The sequence below is a fragment of the Suricata suricatta genome, chromosome 13, assembly GCF_006229205.1.
Source record: "Suricata suricatta isolate VVHF042 chromosome 13, meerkat_22Aug2017_6uvM2_HiC, whole genome shotgun sequence".
NCBI lineage: Eukaryota > Metazoa > Chordata > Mammalia > Carnivora > Herpestidae > Suricata > Suricata suricatta.
Genome location: NC_043712.1, coordinates 65,653,331 through 65,675,820, shown reverse-complemented (window position 1 = coordinate 65,675,820; position 22,490 = coordinate 65,653,331). Strand labels below are relative to the sequence as shown.

At 39.7% G+C, this 22,490-nt stretch overlaps 1 long non-coding RNA gene across 1 annotated transcript in view; it reads right to left on the bottom strand.

Moving 5' to 3' along the window:
- Window positions 1-19,091, bottom strand: part of LOC115276540 — a 29,893-nt gene extending 10,802 nt beyond the window's left edge. Inside the window, exon 1 of the long non-coding RNA XR_003901989.1 lies at window positions 18,858-19,091. This is a non-coding gene — a long non-coding RNA (uncharacterized LOC115276540). The remainder of the gene's footprint in view (window positions 1-18,857) is intronic.
- Between the last annotated feature and the right edge of the window lie 3,399 nt (window positions 19,092-22,490).

Here is a 22,490-nt window from a genome sequence, read left to right as displayed (position 1 = left end):
ATAGTCTTCACCTCATTTATGTATATGAAGACCAATTCTTTCTACACATCAGCATTAATTTGTTAGAAATAGTCAGCAAAAATTGTCCTTTCATATAGCAACCAAAACAAAATAACCTGAAGTCAAATCAACAGCAAATGTGCAAGATTTATATGAAAAGAATTGCGAAGCTTTATTGAGGTACCTTAAAGCTATAAAAGTAGAGAAATATACTGTGGTCCAAATTATAAGCTTCCCATATGACAATTATTACCAACTTAGCATCTAATAGAATGAAATTCCAATCAAATTCTCAATTGGGTTTTTACAAATTTTAAACAATAAAAATAAATAGAACAATAAATATGTGCATTATCTTGTAATGAAGGAGGCCTTAGAAGTGAAGAATAAAACCCAAAAGCCATCTAGAAACTCTCAATAGACTGCACACATAAAAATTTAGAATTTTGCATGGGAAAAAAAAGCTATGAAAAAGTAAGAAAATGAAAAGGCAGATGACAAGCTAAAATAAATTTACAACATTTAAGACAGAAATAAGTTGACATATTTGGAAGAGGTATTTTTAATCAATAAAATATTAAGTAACTAAAAAGAAAAACAAGGGAAGACCATGAGCAGGTCACAAATGGCCAATGAAAATATGAAGTACTGTCTAACATCAATAGTAACTAAAGAACACAAGCATTTTTAAAATTAGATAATTATCCTTTACCACTAAGCAAAGATTTTTTTAAAGTATTCTTAAAGATTCAGGAATTGCACATTCTCATACACCACCAGTGGGTGGAAACCTATATAACTTAAAAAGTGATTTGGCAGTACACATAAAATCCATAAAATGTGCATAACATTTGACTTAACAGTCTTTCTTTCTTTCAGAAATTTATTCCATGGAAATAGTTATACAAAGGGTCTACCTATGTGAGCAAAGGAATGATTGTCTTGATTTTGTGAAAAGTGAAAATCTAGGAAAAGCTTGAATGCCCGTCACCTGCCCAAGCCTGCCATGATAAAGCATCATGGGAAGGACTCTGGGACAGCTGTGAGCAATGCTACAGATCCCGGAGGACAGCAGCAGGAGCGCCAACAGCCAGGCACCCACCTTTCCCACCACAAGCACCACCAAGATGCCTGTGAGTACAGGTGATTCAGCCTTAAAGCAGTAAAGGAACCCCAAGCGATCAGCGAAATGGTCCACCAAACCTAGACCCCCTTAAAGACAACAGGGAACACTCAATGTTCAGAGTGCAAACAAATAAAGGAGAACAAAAGGAGCAAAAGAAGAGGCTGAACTGGGTCACAAAAGAACTATAGACTGATCTGCGGAAAACAGAACAGGAGCATACAGACTCTTGATGAAGCAGGAGCAAAAGAAGCCAAGTCTGGTGATGACTATCACATCCCAAGGCTTTGCCACGATCCTCATGCTTCCTGCACAACCTGGAATTACAAGAATATTGGATTACGGACATCTTTGCCGGCTTGGGCACGAATTTGCCATTCTTTAGCCTGGTGGTGGGAAGGTTTATAGCCTATAAGACAAAGCATAATTAAATGCAATGCACACTCATAATCATGCATGTAGCATATCTCAAACATTTCAGATTGCTAATCTGTCCCCATGTTCTTTGGTAGAACCGTTTTCTCAAGGCACCTGCTCCATGACCTTGGCTCTCCCAGTTAGACTTGAGTGCCATCTGTGATATCTCTGCTGGCAGTAATCCAGTTCATCCTACAGTTCTGCTAATAAACTGCTAAGGATTCGATTTTTTTAGAATGTTCCAAGTAGGATTAAGTCATGAATTAGTGGAATTTTAGACTTCAACTGAAATAATTGGGTAATGTTTTAGAAAAAGATTTCAACCATTTCTTTAGATTGTTAGTGTACAAGCAAAACCTTTTTTCGCAAGCATACTTCATTCCAAAAACATGCTTGTAATCCAAACTGCTTGAATATCAAAGCAAATTTCACAAACCACTGGTTCAGTTGTGATTATGTAACGTTCAGCATCACGTACAACTCATATTTCAAGACATCGCTTATTTATCAAGTTAAAACTTATTAGAATTGTTTGCTTGTTTTATGGAACACTCGAAGAACAGATTATAATCCAAGGCTTCACTGTACTTGTATAAGAATTATGTATAGATTCTTATGTGTGCACATTCTTATATGTAAGGATTGTATATAGATTGTTTATACTGTTTGTGAACAAATCAGGCAGAAGCCAATAATATCTCAATTATTTAAAAAAAAACACCAACTCAAACACCTACATTTTTCACATAGGTCCTGCTCTCTTCCTAACTGCTTGGACAAGCATGAACCCCAGCAGGCTTCCATATAGTTATCATTTCAAATTCAGTTATGCACTTCATTGGTAGTGGACCCACAGAGTTGAACTGTTACTTAAAATATCTTTCAAAAGATTCACCATAACAGACACTGGAACAAACTTACATAATGTATGCCAAAAGATAAGGGAACAAAAAAGCAAGGCACACATTTAATATTACTGTAGCAAATAATCTTCAATGGGAGAATAAATACAATTTCATATTTTTTTCTAGAGAAGACATAACCAAGTGCTTAAGGGAACCCAAGAAAGAAAACACCCAGAAGTGGTTGAAGATAAGAAAATGCAAGAAGATTGCCTTCACACACCATGCGATGCAGCGGAAGGGTAGAGAAACTGGCAGAACTCAGAATAGATGCAGGACATTTTAAAGCATCAAGAAGCTGGCTCTATCAGACAGAGAAAGACAAATACCACATTGATCTCACTTATATGTGGAATTTAAAAAACCACAAAACCAAACTCATGGGTACAGAGAACAGATAGGTGGGTTGCCAGTGGTGGGGGCTTAGGAGTAGGCAAAATTGATGAACAGGTCAAAAGGCACAAACTTCCAGTTATAAAATAACTAAATCTCTGGGATGTAATGTATATCATGATGACTATAGTTAATGCTATATTGAAGGGGCACCTGCATAGATCAGTCAGTTGAGCATCCAACTCTTGGTTTCAGCTCAGGTCATCATCTCACGGTTTAGTGAGTTTGAGCCCCAGGTCAGTCTCCACTCTGGAGAGTATAGAACTTGCTTGGGATTCTCTGTCTCCCTCTCTCTGCTCCTCCCCGACTCACACTGTCTGTCCCTCTCAAAATAAATTAAAAACTTAAAAAAACAATACTGTATTGTATACTTAAAAGTTACTAAGAGAGTAGAATCTTAAAAGTTGTTATCACAAGGGAAAAAATGTTTATGTGCACTGATAAATGTCAACCAGGCTTATCATGGTGATCAGCTTACAAAATATACAAATACCAACTTATTATATTGTACACTAGAAACTAATATAATATCATATATGTCAATTATACCTCAATTTCAAAAAATAAGTGGCTGGATATGTCACAGAACTAACAAAGCATTGTCCCAAAGTTTAATTGGCAGACTTTTTTTCTTTCTCAGCAGTATATAAAATAAGACTCTTAACAATCAATGATACCTTACATTCAGTGAAAGGTAGTTTCTATTTTAACATGGAAAGATATCCTTGGTACATTGTAAGTTTTCCTGTTAGAAGCACATATGCTAAAGTTAGAGTGATCCAGAGTAGGATAGCACCTGGTTAAGGGCAACACACAACCTCAGAAAGTGTTCCATAGTCGTTCTATTTCTTAATCTAGGTGTTTATTTGTGAACATTTGTCCATCTGTACACTTACGTTCTGGGCACATTTCACTAAGTGTGCCATGCTTTAATACAAGTTTTCTTGAAATATCAGCAGATAACACACTTTACATAGTATTATGGACCCCATTTTTTGTAGTTGGGTGCAGGTGCATATGCACTCCCCCATTTGTGCACATATTTGTGTATGTAGGCATAGATTCTAAATACCAAGAGGAATTTACTTTCTCTTTTATTCTTTTCTGTGTCATAAATTTTTTTTACAATGCTCATTATTTCTTTTACAATTAGGAGAAAAAAACAGAAAAACCTACAGCCACTTTTTTCAGGAGTAAAAGACAGAAAGACCTACAGCCACTTTACACACACATGTATATAAAACAAAACCTTCATATGCTTTGAACAACAATTGTGCTTCACAGAATTTGTGCACAGATAATTAGAGATGTGTACAAATTAGCTATTAGAAATTCATCACATTTCATATCTTCCACCCAGTATTTTCATTTCTGAAAAGGTAGCCTACAAAAGATGAGGGATATTGATAAATAGTTATTTACAAGGTCTTTTTTATCATAGTGTTTTGTAAAATGTCAAACACTTCCAATAACCTCAGAATACTTAGGTAAATTAATGTACATCACGTAATGAGTGTAACCAACCACTAACATGGGTTTGGATTTTCAAGAAAATGTGATGACATAGGAGATGCTTATTAACACTGTCAAATAAAAATGCGCAATATAAAACTCTAAATGCAGCATAAACCAAATATTGTGAAAATGCATAAAACAAATATATGGAATGTATACATAAGTAAAAAAAGGGAGGAATGTATGTAATAGCTTACAGTGGCTATACTTAACTGAAATTATAATTTTTTAATTCTCTTTTCATACCTTTCTGCATTTTCAAATTCTGTAAAATGAGTATTACATATTCTGTAGCTATTAGAAAGTTATTTTTTAAATCACTGTAGTCAGAGATACTTATCCAGAGAGCAAACATCCATAGCAAAACAAAATGCTAATTCTATAAGGAAGCACAGAGGGTGCCTTGAGCCCTGCTTTGCAGCCCTGTACTCAGTGTAATTGAAGGAAGGCCTATTATTTAGAGTCTACTGAGTTCATTTAAATGAAGTCCTATTACACCTGCTCATCTCCTTTTCTTGCCCCAAATAAACTATACTGTGGAGGAAAGCAAGGAAAGTAGTTCTCGAGGAAGGCAGAGAAAAGTAGCTCTCAAAAGACATAAAGGGCACCTGGGTGGCTCAGTTGGTTAAGCATCTGACTTCGGCTCAGGTCACAATCTTCTGGCTTGAAAGTTCAAGCCCCACATCAGTGGGGGCAGGGTCAGGTGGTAAATGATTGTCATTTACTAATACCTGTAAAAAATTGTTTACATATTGTATATATTATCCCACTGTTTCTAGAAGCATGAAAGATACAAGAGGCAAAGAGAGCCATTGTAGAAAACTGGACTGAAGGCAAATGTGGCTCAGCCACATCAGTAGGGTGCATGCAACACACACTGGAAACACACCTGAAGTGACAGCTTCTGGCCAACAAGGGACACTGCACTGCAGGGCACTACAGGACCTCTTCTTCATAAGGTCACTATTTCCAAAAGGAGACATAGTAGACTCTACTAACATATAGAAACAAATATAGGCAGTTAGACAAAATGAGGAAACAGAGGAATGTGTCCAAAATGAAAAAATAGGAGAAAATCCTGCAAGAGAGCTAAATGAAACAGAGATAAGTAATATACCTAACACCGATTTTAAAGTAATGGCCATGAAGATACTCAGAGGACTTGAGAAAAGAGTGGAGGATCTCAGTGAGACCTCCAACAGAGATAGAAAACATACAATAGAACCCATCAGAGATGAAGAACTCAATAACTAATATTAAAAATACACTACAGGGAATAAATAGTAGAAAAGAAGAAAAATGGATCAGTAACTAGGAAGACAGAACAAAAGAAAGCAATCAAGCCAAATAGGAGAAAGAAAAAAGAATAATAAAAATTGAGAATAGATTAAGAGAATTTGGCGATACCATCAAGTGTAACAACATTCACATCATAGGGATCCCAGAAGGGGAAGAGAGAGTAAAGGGGGGCAGAAAATTTATTTGAAGAAATAATAGCTGAAAAATTCCCAAATCTGGAAAAGGAAACAGAAATCTAGATCCAGGAGGCACAGAGAGCCCCTAACAAAATCAATCTAAGACGCATAATAATTAAAATGGCAAAAAGTAGTAATAGAGAGAGACTTTTAAAGCAGCAAGCAAAAAGAAAACAGTTGCATACAAGGGAAACTTAATAAGGCTTTCAGCTTTTTTTTTTTTCAGCAGAAACTTTGCAAGCTGGTGGGAGTGGCATGATATATTCAAAGGGCTGAAAGAAAAAAAAAATGTGTAACCAAGAATATGCTATCCAGCAGGCTATCATTCAGAATCAAAGAAGAGATAAAAAGGTTCCCAGACAAACAAAACCTAAGGGAATTTATCACTCTAAACCAGCCTTACAAGAAACGTAAGAGAGTCTTTGAGTGGAAAGGAAAAATCATTAAGTAGGAATAAGAAAAGTGGGGCGCCTGGGTGGCTCAGTCAGTTAAGTGCCCAGCTTCAGCTGAGGTCATGAGCTCACAGCCTGTGGGTCAAGCCCCATATCAGGCTCTGTGCTGACAGCTCAGAGCCTGGAGCCTGCTTCAGATTCTGTGTCTCCCTCTCTCTCTCTGACTCTCCCCACTCATGCTCTGTCTTTCTGTCTCTCAAAAATAAATAAACATTAAAAAATTAAATAAAAAAGAAAAGTGGCAAGCACAAAAGCAATAAAATTATGTATATCTATAAAAATCAGTTAAGGAAATCACAAAAAAATAATGTAAAGTATGACATTATATGTCTAAAACTTGGTGGGGAGGAAGAGTAAAAATTTAGGGCTTTTAGAGTGGATATAAATTTAAACAACCATCATTGCATACAGACTGCTCGCTACATGCATAAGATGCTATATGGCCAAAAATTAAAAACTGGTAATAGATATGCAAAATATAAGAGAAAGGAATCCAAGTACATCACTAAACAAAGTCAGCAAACAACAAGAGAGGAGAGCAAGAGATGAAAGGAACAGAAGACTACAAAAACAACCATAAAACAAGAAACAAAATGGCAATAAGTACATGCATATCAATAGTTACTTTGAATATAAATGGACTAAATGCTCAGATAAAAAAATACAGAGTGATGGAATAGATAAAAGGAAAAAAAAAAAAGCAAGACCAACCTGTATGTTGCCTACAAGAGACTCATTTCAAGCCTAAAAACACATGCAGATTGAAAGTGAAGGCATGGAAAGGGTATTTATCATACAAATGAAAGTGAAAAGAAAGCTGAGTAGCAACACTTATAGCAGACAAAATAGACTTTAAAACAAAGACCATAACAAAAGACAAAGAAGGACAGTAAAGGGAACAATCCAGCAAGAAGATTGTAAATATTTATGCAGTCAACATGGAAGCACCCAAATATATAAGACAGTTAGTAACAAACATAAAAGAACTAATTGATAGTAATATAATAATAGTAGGGGACTTAAACACCCAACTTTCAGCAGTGAATATTATCTCTGATAATATACATGCAAATATCTTCAGTAAAATATTAGCAACCAAGTCCAACGATACATTTTAAAATCATACACCATGACCAAGTGGGATTTATTCTTAGGATGCAAGAATTGTTCAATATTCACAAATCAATCAATGTGATACATCATATCAAGAAGAGAAAAGATAAAAACCATATGATGATTTCAATAGATGTAGAAAAACCATTGGACAACGTACAACATCCATTCACAATAAAAGCCCTCAATAAATTAGGTTTAGAGGTAACACACTTCAACATTTAGAATACAATCCCATTTACAGTTGTGCCAAAAATAATAAAATACCAATGAATAAATTTAATGAAGGAGGTGAAAAGTCTGTATTCTGAAAACTGTAAAACACTGATGAAAGAAATTGAAGATGACACAACCAAATGGAGAGAAACTCCATGCTCATGGACTGGGAGAACAAATATTGTTAAAATGTTCATCCTACCCAAAGCAGTCTACACAATCAACATAATCCTAATCAAAATACCAAGAGCATCTTCACAGAAGTAAAATAATCCTAATATTTGGTTGGAACCACAAAAGACCCTATAGCCAGAGCAATCTTGAAAAAGAAGAACAAACCAGCATGTATCACAATCCCAGACTTCAAGGCAAAGCTAGAGTAATCAAAACAGTATGGTCTGGCACAAAAATAGACACATAGATCAATGGAGCAGAACAGATAGCTCAGAAACAAACCTACAACTATATGATCAATTAATATACAACAAAGGCTAATTTGTTCTAGCTTTGAGAAGAATGTTGGTGCAATTTTGATGAGGATTGCATTGAATGCATTGTTTGGAAACCAATTTGACAATAAACTATTTAAAAAATATATATACAACAAAGGCGGCAAGAATCTACAATGGGAAAAAGACAGTCTCAACAAACAGTGTTGGGTAAACTGGACAGCTACCTGCAAAAGAATGAAACTGGACCATTTTCTTACACCATACACAAAAATAAATTCAAGTGGATTAAGGACCCAAATGTGAGGTCTGACACTACAAAAATCCTGGAAGTGAGCATAGGCAATAATTTCTCTGACTTCAGCTGTAGCAACATTTTTCTAGATATGTCTACTAAGGCCCAGAAAACAAAAGGAAAAATAAACTGTTGGGACTACATCAAAATAAAAATCCTCTGCCTACCAAAGGAAACCATCAAGAAGACTAAAAGACTGTCTACTGCATGGGAGAAGATATGTGCAAATATATTCAACAAGGGGCTAGTATCCAAAATATGTAAACCTACCAATTCTCACTTAAAATATGTTCTCCTTGTTTTGTGATTTCTCAGCTAACAGTGAGTCTGCTCTTGTCAATAGTCTTGTCAATTATTAATGAAAAAACTGAGGGACTCGTAGTAGAAAAGTAAATGTCTTATGAAAACTGAAAAAGAAATAAGGGGGTACTTTATTCTCAGCAAGATTTGTTTTTCTTTTCTTTAAAAAGACATTGAATTGCGAGCTCTCATTCAAATAAATTACAATTATACTTTATGCTCCAAAAACCAATTCTTGAAACTATAAAATGGAAAGAACCATAAAAACAATCACTCTGCTGACCTTCTTCATGTACTGCTTTCTAAATGGCTCAAATAACATTAATAGTATATCTCTTGTGTTAAAAAAAGAAAAAAATAACTTTAAATACTAAGAACACTCTTACTGAATGCCTGTGTTATACCATGTACTTCAAGTACATTATCTCATTTAATCCTCAGTGGCACCATACAAGGCATATGCTATATTCCCATCTGGAAGATAAGAAAATAAAGGCTCAAGCAGTTAGCACAAAGATGAGGATCTCAGAGCTCTGGAACCAATGCCTCAGTTTAAATCCTGTCTATCCCTTCTGTGTGACCTCAGTAAGACACTGGGCTTCTCTGTGCCTCAGTGTTTTTATCCATTAAATGGGGACAATAATCCTCAAAGTTGTCATAATTAAATAAGCCTCAAAAATGTATGTTATTCCTGTTTTTAAGTAAATTTCACAAGCTCGTAAAGTAGAGGCTTATTTTCTCTCATGGCAATAACCAGCTCCCCCACCCTCTGAATTTATTATCCTGTAAATAAATACTTTGAGTCTCAATTCAAAAGCAGTAATGTGAGTGGTACTTCAATACAGTGCATGTAATCATAGAATGGGCACTCACACTTGGCATTCCATGCCCATCACTTTTTCTTTTCTTTTCTTTATAAAAAAATTTTCTAATTTAATTTTTTTTAATTTGTGTGAGAGAGAGAATGTGAATGGGGGAGAGAGAATCTTAAGCAGGCTCCATACTCAGCACAGAGCCCAATGTAGGATTTGGTCCCAAGACCCTGGGATCATGCATGACCTGAGCCAAAATCAAGAGTCGGACACTCAACTGACTGAGCCACCCAGGCACCACTCCATGCCCGTCACTTTTATATGCTGTAGGAAACCATGGCGTCCAGAGGCCTGGTGCTGAAATGCAGGCTGGATGCTGTATGGCAGGACCCCTGGGCCAATGGACAAGCAAGGCCTGAAACCACTGGCATCCTGACTGCTGCAGATTCCTCTGTGTTCAGTGAAGATGTGAATCACATGCCTGAAAACATGGCCGATCCAAAAACAACAACAACAAAAATCTAGCAAGAAAAGATGGAGAAGCTTGTTAACATGCTCAACTTTAATTGTCTCAAGTTTGTGAAGGTGGTGCGGAAGAAACATCTGAAAAGCATTCAGACAGCTGACAGTGACCATGAAGAAAATTCACTTCAGCTGAGCAAATATTTATTGAGAGTCTACATGCTTAGGCCCTGGCAGATGCAAAGGAGTGTAGGACTGGAATGTTAGGCAGTTTATAATTGTGCTTCCTATTAAATATGGCAGGTTGAACACCTGTGTTCCCACCCCAAATCGCTCTTAAAATGACTGTAGAAGAATTTTTCAAAAAGAAAAAATTAAACTCACCCCCTCCTTGCCCTTATCCTCACTCTCAGCTAATGACCTCACCTCATGTTCCATGAAAAATCTGAAGAAAAAAAAAAAAACACCTCCCCTAGTTCCCTTCACATCTACCCCTCCAGCTACTGTAGCCTCTGCACCCATGTGCTCTTTCTTATTGTTACCAAACATGAGCTGAGCATGGGCACCCAAGGCCACATCCCAGTTGTAAGACTCCCCATGCTGCCAGCTGGGTCAGGGACCTACTCCAAAGTCCCCCTGTCCTGTGTCATCCTCCCTGTGCCATCCTGTCCACATACAAACCAGCTGGACTTCTCCTTCCTCCCTCTGCTCCCTCCATATCTCTCCATACAAAAGGTCTGCAAAGCCATCTAATGGCTTTGGAATTCTAGAGGGATTCTAATTCCTCTCCCTTTTTAGACCCACCCCAATCAAGTTTCCTAGCCCCCAATCTTAGCATGCCTACCAATGACATCCACATTTCTTACTTGAACAGTCAACTCTCTCCTTTCCTCACTTGGCACAATTCATCACTGCCCCTGACTTAACACATTTCTCTCCCTTCACTTCTCTAACAACACGGTCTCCTGACTGCCCCATCTGACTGGTCACATCCCTCACAATAAGCCTCTGTTCCTCTTCCTGTTCCAGGGGAAACTTGGAGGCCACATGTTGAAGATGGTGCCACCAAGAGCTGGAAGGAACTCGAGTTCCTTGAAGGTGTGGAGAACAACTTTTTACCTCCCTGATGACCAACACTGGGAAAGAAATAAATCTCTATTGTGTCAAGCTAGCATGATGGGGGAGCTGTTTATTACAGGAGCTAGCATGATTTAGCCTGAATAATATTCTTAACCACTGTAATGAGAAGGCAATGAAAAATATGATAAATCAAGAAACCGACATTGAAGAAATTACTTAGATAAATGGATGTACATAACAACAACAACAACAACAACAACAACAAAAACCCAGGTAGAAGTGGTCCATCCAAGGAGTGGAACTCGAGGTGGGGGGGGGGGGGCAAGTGACTGGTGGTTTTCATTATAAGCCTAAGAGTAATACCTAACTTTTAACTCTATGTATGTATAATCTAAATAAAAATATAAATTATTGATTTTAAAAGATGTTTATAAGCTTCTAGGAGTAGATATGAACAATAGACAATTATAGAATACATACTATAAATACCCAAAGTGAAGCATGACGTGTTATGAGTAAACCACAGAAAAAGTTCTTAAATGAATCAAACACACTTAAATGCAATAAAAGTTGTGTTCAATTCAGCTAGGTTCTTTTCTTGTAGATTTGAGGTATGGCTTCACAGAGGTAAAAACTTGACAGTGTTTCCTTTCTCTTTTCTCCTGTACTTCTTTCTGGAGGTGGGGGGTGTAAGACGAAGATATGTTAAATAATAAGTGGAAGAAGGCTGAAAATCCAGGCTTTGCTAGTACACGCTTTCCTTGGTGTGAATTTTTTTCAAGTGCTCCTTCTTCATGATACTTTCATCTGCTGGAAAATTGCCTCTAACATACTTATGTTGTCAGAAGGAGACACTTTACTGACATCTGGTGGATAAGCATCATAATAAATACTCGGTTCAAATACCCATACCCGCAAAGTGAATTGCCCTCGTTAGATGTGTAATTAGCTCCATGCACAAACTGTACAGCTCATGCCTTGGGTGTTGTTGTTTCCAAAATATCTGTTGACTGTCCCAGGCCCCTCCAAAGATCCAACTGCTAGCTCCTCTCTCTTCTCCTTCCCCTTCTTTCTCTCTGGCCTCCTGTTGAAAAGTGCCTCTCCCCTCCAAACTACCACCCTCTTCTCTGGTTTCAGCAAACAAGACTTTTAAAGCTTCACATTCTATCCATACCTCTAAATCCAGAGCCCACTGTTAATAAAACAAGTTATTTTCGACCCCAATATAGATGCAGGCCACAATTCAGTGTTATACCATGTACCAGGTGAATGAAGTCAGAGGGGGTCACCCCCAGCAGAATCTTGCCCTTAGGCTCCCCAGCTCCACATCTAGGACCAGAAACACCACTTGCTTGGAAGGGAGTATGTACCATGCCCACTCCAATCATCTTCCAGGGCTCAGCTCAACCAGTGGCCAGAAAGACAAGAGTGTGCTTCCTCCACTTCTCTTAGGAATCCGGGCTGGTTTTGCTGATGCTTGCATATAGCCCCTGCCTGATTCAGCTAGCTGATTAAAAGGGAAGCCTTCTCATTTTCCTCTCCTTTCTCCTGGTTTACTCAAGGGATTGGCTGATACACATCTGCAGAAAAAAACATACTTCATCCTTTCCGGGCTGAACTTCCCTATTTCTCTGTGAGGAATTGAATGAACCAGCCTATGATCTGATAATGTAGAGTGGCCTGATCCTTTTTATCCACATCCATGGTTCATGCCACCAACTCTCTTTCTAAAACCCATAATCCAAAATTGGATTAAAAGATTTATTGTCAATGAATCCCTTTCTTGCCTTCCATCTCCCCTAACTCTAGTAAAGGGAAATGAGGTGCTTTCAAGCAGGCCACCCAATCTCAATGACTAGCTTCTGAATCATTTTGGTTCTTTTTTAAAAACATTTTTTAAATATTTATTTTTTGAGAGAGAGACAGACAGAGCACAGCAGGGGAGGGGCAGAGAGAGAGAGAATCCCAGGTAAGCTCTGCAACCATCAGCATGGAGCCCAAGGTCGGGCTCAAACCCATGAACTGTGAGATCATGACCTGAGCTGAAGTCAGATGCTTAACCGACTAAGCCACCTAGGCGCCCCTCAAAACAGTTATTAGAAGAGTATTACCATTCATTTTTATTCATGTCCAATAAAATTAGCTTAAGTTGCAATTATACATCTTTCAGTAAGAGAAAGATTTTAAATGTGTGGGTGAATAATGGTTAGAAGACTGTTCTCACTCACACTGGAGAGCTTTCTGCTGTGTTGTAAACCCACTGGAGACAGAGGGACGAGGCAATGGCCTCCTGAGCTCCCTGGAGCCATAAGTCTACCCTACTCATTCAACAAGCAGTAATTGGTTGTCTCTATTTGTGAATCCACTTGCCCTAAGCAGCTCACGATCTGCCGGTGGAATGCAGCATGCACAATTCTGAAACAGCTCAGTTTGTCCAACAGGTAAAGGGAAGTCACTCCCTTCAACTAAATTCCTGCTGATCTGAGCATCTCTCAGACCCACCTGCCAATGTAAATGTAGTTGTGATTCAGCCCACATCACTGAACACCAGGAGTCTGTGCCCTCCCTGAGAAGACCCCTTGGCTCTCTGTTAGCCAGCCAGCATGGGAGGAAAGAGCATTTGGAGGTGGCCTAGAAATACCTTTAATTATATTATATGTTAGGGATGCTTTAGGAGTAGTGGAGGGAAGAATTCTGAACCCAAATTGGAAAATTCAATGCTGATCTGTCTTTTCTGCAGCTTGCCTGTCCAGGCTTATGACGTTTATAAGAAATCAGAGCAAGCTTAAAATCAAGACTGCACACACTGAAATGTGGAAATGTTATATTACCTGTTATATTAACCACCCTTCTTAGTCCTCTTACAATTAGGTGATTATTATCATGATTAATTCATGATATTTTTTCATAGGTCCTATTACCAATTAGGATTCTGACAGGAAAGACATGACACATTCAGATGAGAATACTTTAAGAAATATTAAACAAATGAAAACATTTTCAGGTATAGAGGGAAACCACAAGGAAGAGTGCAGTCCCTTGGACTAACAGACCTGTACAGACACCTGGGACTCAGAGTGGGAGGGGAAGGAGTAGTCACCCACAAGAAGGTGTAGGTCCTATAGAGGATACTTTTGTGGAAGGGCACAGCCATCCAAGGCCAGCCCACAAGGAGCCAAGATCCAGGAGAAAAAACACTTCTCTGCCCTCCCTCCTTCCCTTCCCCCCCAAGTGGGAGAAGAGGGCAAGGAAGCCCATTGGTTCCATCAGGTTGTCACCAAAATGCAGAGAGCAGGGTAGAGTAGATGTGAATGGGCAAAGGAACCATCTAGCCCAGAATGCAAGGTCTGAAACTGATATCCAATTCCCTGGAGTTCCCCTAACAACCTTAAAGTTAATGCCATCCACCCCAGGTGACTAGGAAACAGAGGTGGCAAATTTTTAGTCCAAACTGGACCATTCTTCTGACCTCCCCTCCTGGCCACCAGGCACTTTTTTTTATATAATTTATTTATTTTTGAGAGACAGAGAGAGACAGAGTGCGAACAGGGGAAGGGCAGAGAGAAAAAAGACACAGAATCCGAAGCAGGCTCCAGGCTCTGAGCTAGTGGTTCAGCACAGAGCCTGACGTGGGGCTTGAACCAACGAACTGTGAGATCATGACCTGAGCTGAAGTCAGACACTCGATTGACTGAGCCACCCAGGCACCCCCACCATGCACTTTTTCTAGCTGTGTATCATCGAACGCCGATGGACATCCTTAATAGGTCACCTGAATGTGTTCACTAACTTCATGGGGGAAACCCTTTCACAAGGCATGCATCTATGAAATCATCAGGTTGTATGCTTTAAATATCTAACAGTTGGTTCATGTCTTGATAAAGCTGAAAGAAATAATAAAATTTTTAAAAGTAGAAAAATAATATTAAGGCACCTAAAAAGATAAAGATCCTGGCAACAATTTAATAAATGTATTTAATATTGGAGAAGCAGGGTCAGAAGTGTGATGAAGGAGCACCAGTAAAAACCTAAAAAACTTCCACAACTTTTTCTTCTCATTGTTCTATATAACCTATATTGTTCCATCTGTATCTATAGATACATATTCTAGAATAATAGAATGAGACTTTACATTCAAAATGACCAAAGTATTTACTTTTTCTGTCAACCAAATCCCACAGAAAGAATATAAGAAATACTAATAATTAAAATAAATCCATAGCAATTCCCATAATCCAGGGAAGTGCCACCAGAAGACCAGAGAGTAACAAATTTAGAGACAAAGCATAAGGGAAACAGCAGGTGTCAAACCCCAAGGAGCTCATAAACGTAAAGTCAACAGAGAGGACGGTTTGACAATAGTGAGAACGCTATTCAGAACCTCTGTAGAAACCCAACTCAGAAACAAGGGCCTAGAAGGAGCTGTTGGGATGTTAAAGTTTGATCGTGGGACTCCTGGGTGGCTCAGTCGGTTGGGCATCTGACTTCAGCTCAGGTCATGATCTCACAGTTTGTGGGTTTGAGCCCCATGTTGGACTCTGTGCCGACAGCTCAGAGCTTGCTTTGGATTCTGTGTCTCCCTCTCTCTGCCCTTGCTCATGCTCTGTCTCTCTCTGTCTAAAAAATAAATAAAAACATTACAAAAAAAATAAAATCTGATCATTGGCTCTAGCTTTCTGAAAATGACTTCTGGTGTGGCTGAGACCTGGGGTGGATCGTGGGGCCACCAGAGCTGATGTTTATAAGGAACAAGCATGAGGCCCAGAAAACAAGTTACTAGAACACCTGCCTAGCCACACACTTGGCCAAAAAAAGGAGCTCACCATGAGGACTGAGCCACTGGGGCACTCTGGAGGGACTCAAAGGCTCCAGGCCCAAACCAGCTGATGCCAGAACTTACCCCAAGCCCAGGAGGTGAGCAGAGGGTGAATTTAAACCACTGTAATGTTCCGCTTTCTAGCTGGGTGGCAGTGGTAGAAACATAGTTTTTGTTTTATTATTTACACTTCTTGCATTCTTTATACCTGCTCTGTGTCCATTGTTCTGTTTCTTGAAATGTTTTCTCCTGACCTAAGATTTGAAATTAGAAATTACATTATTTCTTCCAATAGCTGTGCCTGAAGACTAGAGGTTATACATTTTAAAACATATGACTTTTATGTTTTTATTTGATTTCTTAAAGCTTAATTTACTTTTTATCTTTATAAAATACATTTGTACATTTTACAATAAATACATTAAGTTTTTGTTACTTTCCTCATTGATCCAAACTCTTGATTAACACTATTATTCCATGTCATTTGGTATCTATTCACTCAGAACCCTCCTATGGAAAATCACTCTATCCATAGCCTCTGTGGTCTAGTTTATAGAGCACTTCACTTACCCCCTGGTCTTTGCATACTAGGTTAGAAATAAACACTTAATCCAAGGACACCCAATCCATAAACTTGTCAGAATACCCTAAGAGGAACCGCACTGAACAAACTTTCTCTGTAATTCAAATTGGGAAAATCAGAGAAAATGATAATCACATGAAAATCAGGGGCACCTGAATGGCTCAGTCAGTTAAGCGTCCAACTTTGGCTCAGGTCATGATCTCATGGTTCATGAGTTTGAGCCCCACATCGGGCTCTGCGCTGACAGCCTGGAGCCTGCTTTGAATTCTTTGTCTCCCTCCCTCTCTCTATCCCTCCCCTGCTCATGCTCTGTCTCTCTCTGGCTCTCAAAAATAAATAAACATTAAAATTTTTTGAAAATTAAAGTCATGTGTAGGTAGAGCAAGCCTGTCCATAAGTTTTGTGGAATAAAATAGGACACATAGAAAGTTACAAGGACCTTGGGAATGGACCACTGGCTCTTGAGACAGACTAACTGAATCCTAAGTGATTTTCAGTCTTTGCCACTTTTCCAGTTCCAATTGCAGAGCCAGTCTTGTATGCCATTTTCCTGAGTCATTTTCCTCAGATAACAGCCATCAAAGGCTTATCAGCACATCACAGATCAATATTTTCACTAGTAATTAATGAACTTAAAAGACAAGTAACAAACAGAAAAACTGTCACAAAAATGACAATGTTAAGATCGCTGATCTGTAAAATAGCTCTTAACAAATCAAGGAGAAAAATGGGGGAAAGAGAACAGACACTTGAGAAACAAAGAAATATAAATTGCTAATCAATGTAAGAAGAAAGTAATCAAACTCAATTGTAAAAGGAAAAACCAGTGATGTTAAGTAATACATGATTTTGAACATATCAAATAGCAACATTTAAAAATGAATGACAGCAAGGGGGAAATTTCAGGGTTGGGGCAATCAGTGCAAAGTGTGCACGGGATGGAGGAGATTGCTCACCGAGGGAGGGGTGAAGGAAGGGAGGTGGCCACCGAGAAGAACAGGCCCCTCAAGAGCTGTAGAGGGACCAGGATGATGTCCCTGGTGTGCTGGGGCAGAGCCCTTGGGACACCATCTCCCAGAGTCCTGTTTGGAGTGGTCCCTGGTCATCCCCATCCGCCTGCACGTTCTCACCTCCTCTCTATCCTGGCGATGAGTAAGCATAAGGTGACAGAGGGCAAAATACAAGGTAGCGCACCTATTCCCCCAGATGGGCTATGTGTGACATTCCTCAGGAGCTCCTGGCTGCCCAAGGACAAAGGAAAGGAAAGAAAAGACATGGCTGATAGAGATCACAGTCGTACAAGATATGAGTCTCCATCCGTTTGCAAACATCTTAGTAAATTACAAGAAAAAGGCAATCTTATCAATAGCCTAATCTTCAGAAATCTGTAGACTCAGTTTCCTGGAGTCCCAACATCACCCCTCCGTAGTGATATGGGGAACAAAGGCAAGAAAGAAATGGCAGGTAAAATTAAATTTCCTCATAACCTGCAGCCCATTGACAAATACTTGAGGCAGGCAGAGTAAAGTGTTTCTCCAGGAACTCCCTGTCTTAGTGTTAACTCTAAAAACAGCCTTAGCCTGACAATACCCAGGTCTAAGGTATCTTAGGAGTCCTCTTTAGCACATCAAAGTCCCCTTGGAGGCCTCCCTTTTGACTTGATCACCCCACCTCCATAGAATATAACCAGTCACTCTTCACAACCCCAGCGCAGCTCTTTCTGCCCTTGGGTCCTGTCCCCATGCTTTAATAAAATCACCTTTTTGCACCAAAGGTGTCTTCAAGAAATCTTTCTTGGATGTCAGCTCCAGACCACCCCATCATCACCCCCAAAAACTTCATCACCGGGATATGAAATCCTTAAAAGTTTAAAGCAAAGTAGCTGTCCATACTTGAGAGGTTTTTTTGTTTGTTAGATTCCACATATAAGTGAAACCATATGGTATATGTCATTATCTGACTTATTTCACTTAGCATAATACCCTCAGGTCCATCTGTTGTTGCAAATGTGGGATCTCATCCTTCTTATGGCTGAGTAATATTCCCTTGTATATATGTACCACATCTTATCCATTTGGTTGCCAGAGGGAAAGTGGGTGGGGGAATGGGTGAAATCGATAAAGAAGATTAAGATGTAAAAGTTTCCAGTTATAAAATAAGTAAGTCACACAGATGAAAAGTGCAGCAATGGGAATGCAGTCCACAATATTGTAATAATATTGTTTAGTGGCAGATGGTGACTGCACTTATGATGGTGAGCACTGAGTAATGTATAAAATTGTTGAATCAATATGTTGTACATCTGAAACTAACATAACATTTTATGTTAACAATACTTCTAAACAAACAAACAAACAAATAAATAAATAAAGCAAAGTTGCTATAAGCCTCCTATGAACAAATGAATGCAGACATCAGTAAATTATGGACCTCACCAGTCAGTCATCAACTTACCTTATCCTTTTCAGTCTGATTCTCTTCCTCAAATGGTGGAAACACCTTTCTTTTCAAGTTGCTTTTGTTATAACATTAAGCAAATGGCTGTCAGAGGCTTGGCTGGAAAAATCATCAAATGCCCCAAACGTTGCTAATGCTCAGAACTTATATGAGCTTTGTAAATGTTTTTTGTAACACAAAGCTTTCTCCCATCTTGGCAGAAGACACATCCGATACATCCAGCATTGGAAATTCAGAATTTATAGTTTCACCAGAGAGGAAAAAAGGAAAAAGAAAAAGTTACCAGCAAAGACATTGCCTCTGGGAAAGACTTGGGAAATATTTAAGACTCTAATCTCCGCACAAGTTGACATCCTCTCCCTTAATCCCACCCTGTGGGGCCTTGTCAGCTAATTCATCACCCTCCCAACCATGAAAAGAACATTCTTTCTCACAGAAGAGCTCTCAAGAACCTCCAATGCAGGGAGAAAAAAACCATCTCAACAACAATAGTTTCAGGGGAAATTTATGGAAGGAAAAGCTGCTCAAAGGAAGATGGGCGACAGAGCTGCTCCTCAGCAACTGTAAGAATTTGGATAAATACTGAGATGAGGGAAACTTGAAGTGGCCCCTGAGGCTGCAGACAAGGAAATGGAAACTAAGCGGGCCAAGAGAGAGACTGGAAACTCCCCTGTGAAGTTACTCCGATGGGGTGAGCGTCACAAAAGTGTAAAATCAGAGCACATTGTCAGTCCGAAGCAAGTGTTTGAAACACCCAAGTGAGTCATCCATGTGGTGGAGCTTTGTGAGGAGGGAGAGCTCAGATTCTGAGAGCGCATCCAGGTGGGTCATCCAAAGCCTTGCCCGCATCCGCTGGAGCATATCTTCACAACAGGGCACACTGAGATGAAACAGGAGGGCACAATGGTTTAAAGCAGCTTTATGATGCTAACAACTTCAACATAAAGGTAATTTACACTTAGCTGTGGGGAAACCATGCTGTGTCTCACTGCGGGACCCCTGTGGCTATCAATGCCCATGGCCACAGCCGGCAGTGTGACATCGGGGCACAGGTGCATAAGGACACATTCTCATGTGGAACCGACCCTTTATGGCAAGCTCAGAAGAGAAGTTTTTGAATTAATAAAAAAGGGGGAGGTACATTTTGAAGATCCGCTTTGGGATTCTGTAAGCCACAGTGCTAAAAGCATTTCCAAACAACTTATAAAAGTGGTTCTTGCTCCCAGAATCACATCTGAGGAATTGCCAGATGACCAGGGGTTGTTTGGCAAGATCTACCAAGGTGCTAGAAATTACCTAAGAATGGAAAATCAACCTAGAGACTGATGAGGAAAACAACAGATCAGTCCTTCCATTTAAGGACTGTTGAAAGTTACCCATCCAGGAGACATGTCCCTGGTTCATAAGACTGCAACTGAAGTAGAGGAAAACCAGCCCTCTACTTGTGAAAACAGTCTCCTATGACCAGTAAGAAGCCAAAATGGACAGTTTGGCCATGTTTTCTCCAGGCTTCATATCTAGGAAAGTCTTTTCCAGCTGGGCTTGAGGAACATATGGAGAAACCCTCTGTAACTTCAAGCCAAGGAAGAGCAACCAAATGCTCCCCGTTCGATGCCCTGTGTAGAACCAAAAAGAAAGGTTAGTTTCCTCCCATGCTAACAGGCTGCTCTTTCTAGCACTAAAATGGGAGGGCAGGAGGGGGAAAGAACAGACCTGAGAAACCTGTTAGTGCTGCTGATCCCTATATCTGCTCGCATCAGTGTGAAACTGAAGCTAGCCATCTCCAGAGCAGCGTGGTCTGCACAGTGGGTGCTGAAGGACAGCCCCCACCGGGCTTGATGGTGGACTGCAGTGCGAATCCAGTTAACCCAGAGGCACGTGTTGTCTAGACAGATACCTTCAAAGTAGCAAAGCCAGTTGGGGAGGCTTCGAAGCATCCTTGCTCAGTTTTACTTATATTTATTTTATATTTAGTCACAATTATCTGTAGGTGAATCTGAGAGGCCAGATATGATCTTGGAGGTCACAGATTAAGTGCACTTCACATTAGAGGACCTTGTTAGAAAATTGCTAGTACCCTTGCCACAGTCATTATACAGGAAAGTGCTGTGCCCCCTTGCATGTGTTCTCATGGTTTGGGTTTGCTAGAGATTGCTCAAGACAACATATTTCAAATTTAGAAGAATAGGAGAATTTATAACTACTTGATATTAACCTGCTGCTAAATTAAACTGTAGGTTGAATAAATCAATCAAAGATACATGTCAACTATAGTGTGCCTCCCTCCAGTAAAATGAATCCTGCAAGGATGTGGTGAGACTCACCAATGGTCATAATGTAATACAAAACAAATTTTCTGAAAAGTAATGGAATATGCAGTAAAACCCTTAAAAGCATGCATATTCTTTGTACAATCTCCCTCGACCTCAGGTCTCTCATTGTGAAATGAGAACAGCGCTGCCCCCTTCTCAGAATGCTGTGACAGCTGTAGTTCTTTGTTCAGGTCAAGTGAAAGGAAATGCTGTTCAATAAATGCCACTTCATTTCTCCCTTCCCTCTGATAAAACCCATCTTGTTCACCACCCATGTCCCTTTGCTGAGGTACCACACGTGCACAGCAACCCAGTAGATACCATGATTACCTGTGTTAGCACATGAGACCTGGTGCCACAAGACCTACACTTTGAGATGGCTTTTCAATAGGTAAGATGACCAGTGTAAGTATGAGGCCAAGAAGTCAGTTGCAGCCAGCTCATGAGACATGAAATGTTAGCTTTATGTTCTGAACAAATAAACCAAAGGGATAGAAAATGCACCATGACCATTTGTTGCATACCTGGGACTATCACATATATGACCTCATTTAATCTACCCAGCAACAGCCTGAAACAAAGCATTCACTCCACTGCACAGATGAGGAATCTGCAGTTCAGAGCAAATGGGGGGCTTTCACATAGTGTTCAGAGGCAGATCCAGAACTTGAACCCATGTCTTCTGACTCTTGAGACCCATCCAGGATATTTTTTCCCCAACACCACCTCAGTGATGCTCCTGATTCCAACTGACTCAAGCTGTGGTGTGGTGTTGCAAAGAGGGCAGTGGCCTGTCTTCATCTTTCATCAGATATTAACTGAACATCTTCTATGTGGGTGCCATGGTAGTTTCCGGAAATGCAGAGGTCAATGAGCCAAAGCCCCTATTCAGCACATGGACTTACGTTTCTCTTGGGGAATCAGCTTGTGGGGAGCTGGGAATGTGATGAGGGAGGCCCTTGGGATGAGATACAAGGAGGCCACATGTGAAATGAGATCCAGAAGATTCGAACCTATAAATATCCCAGGGTGGAGAGATCCAGGCAGAAAAGCAGAAACTGCAAATGCACTGGGGTGGGTGCCAGGTGAGCAAGAAGAGGACCAAGGGGATGCTAGTGGAGCTGGAGTACAGGGAGGAGGTGAGAGGTGTGAGGGGGGACAGGAGGTGAGCAATGTCTGATCAGCCACACCTTGTGGGCCGCGAGGGGATCATGCTCTAACATATGAGGGGAAGCCACTGAAGGGTTTGGGACAGGGAAGTTACACTACGTGATTCATATTTTTAAACAATAATTCTGGTTTTATGTGTGTAGAATGG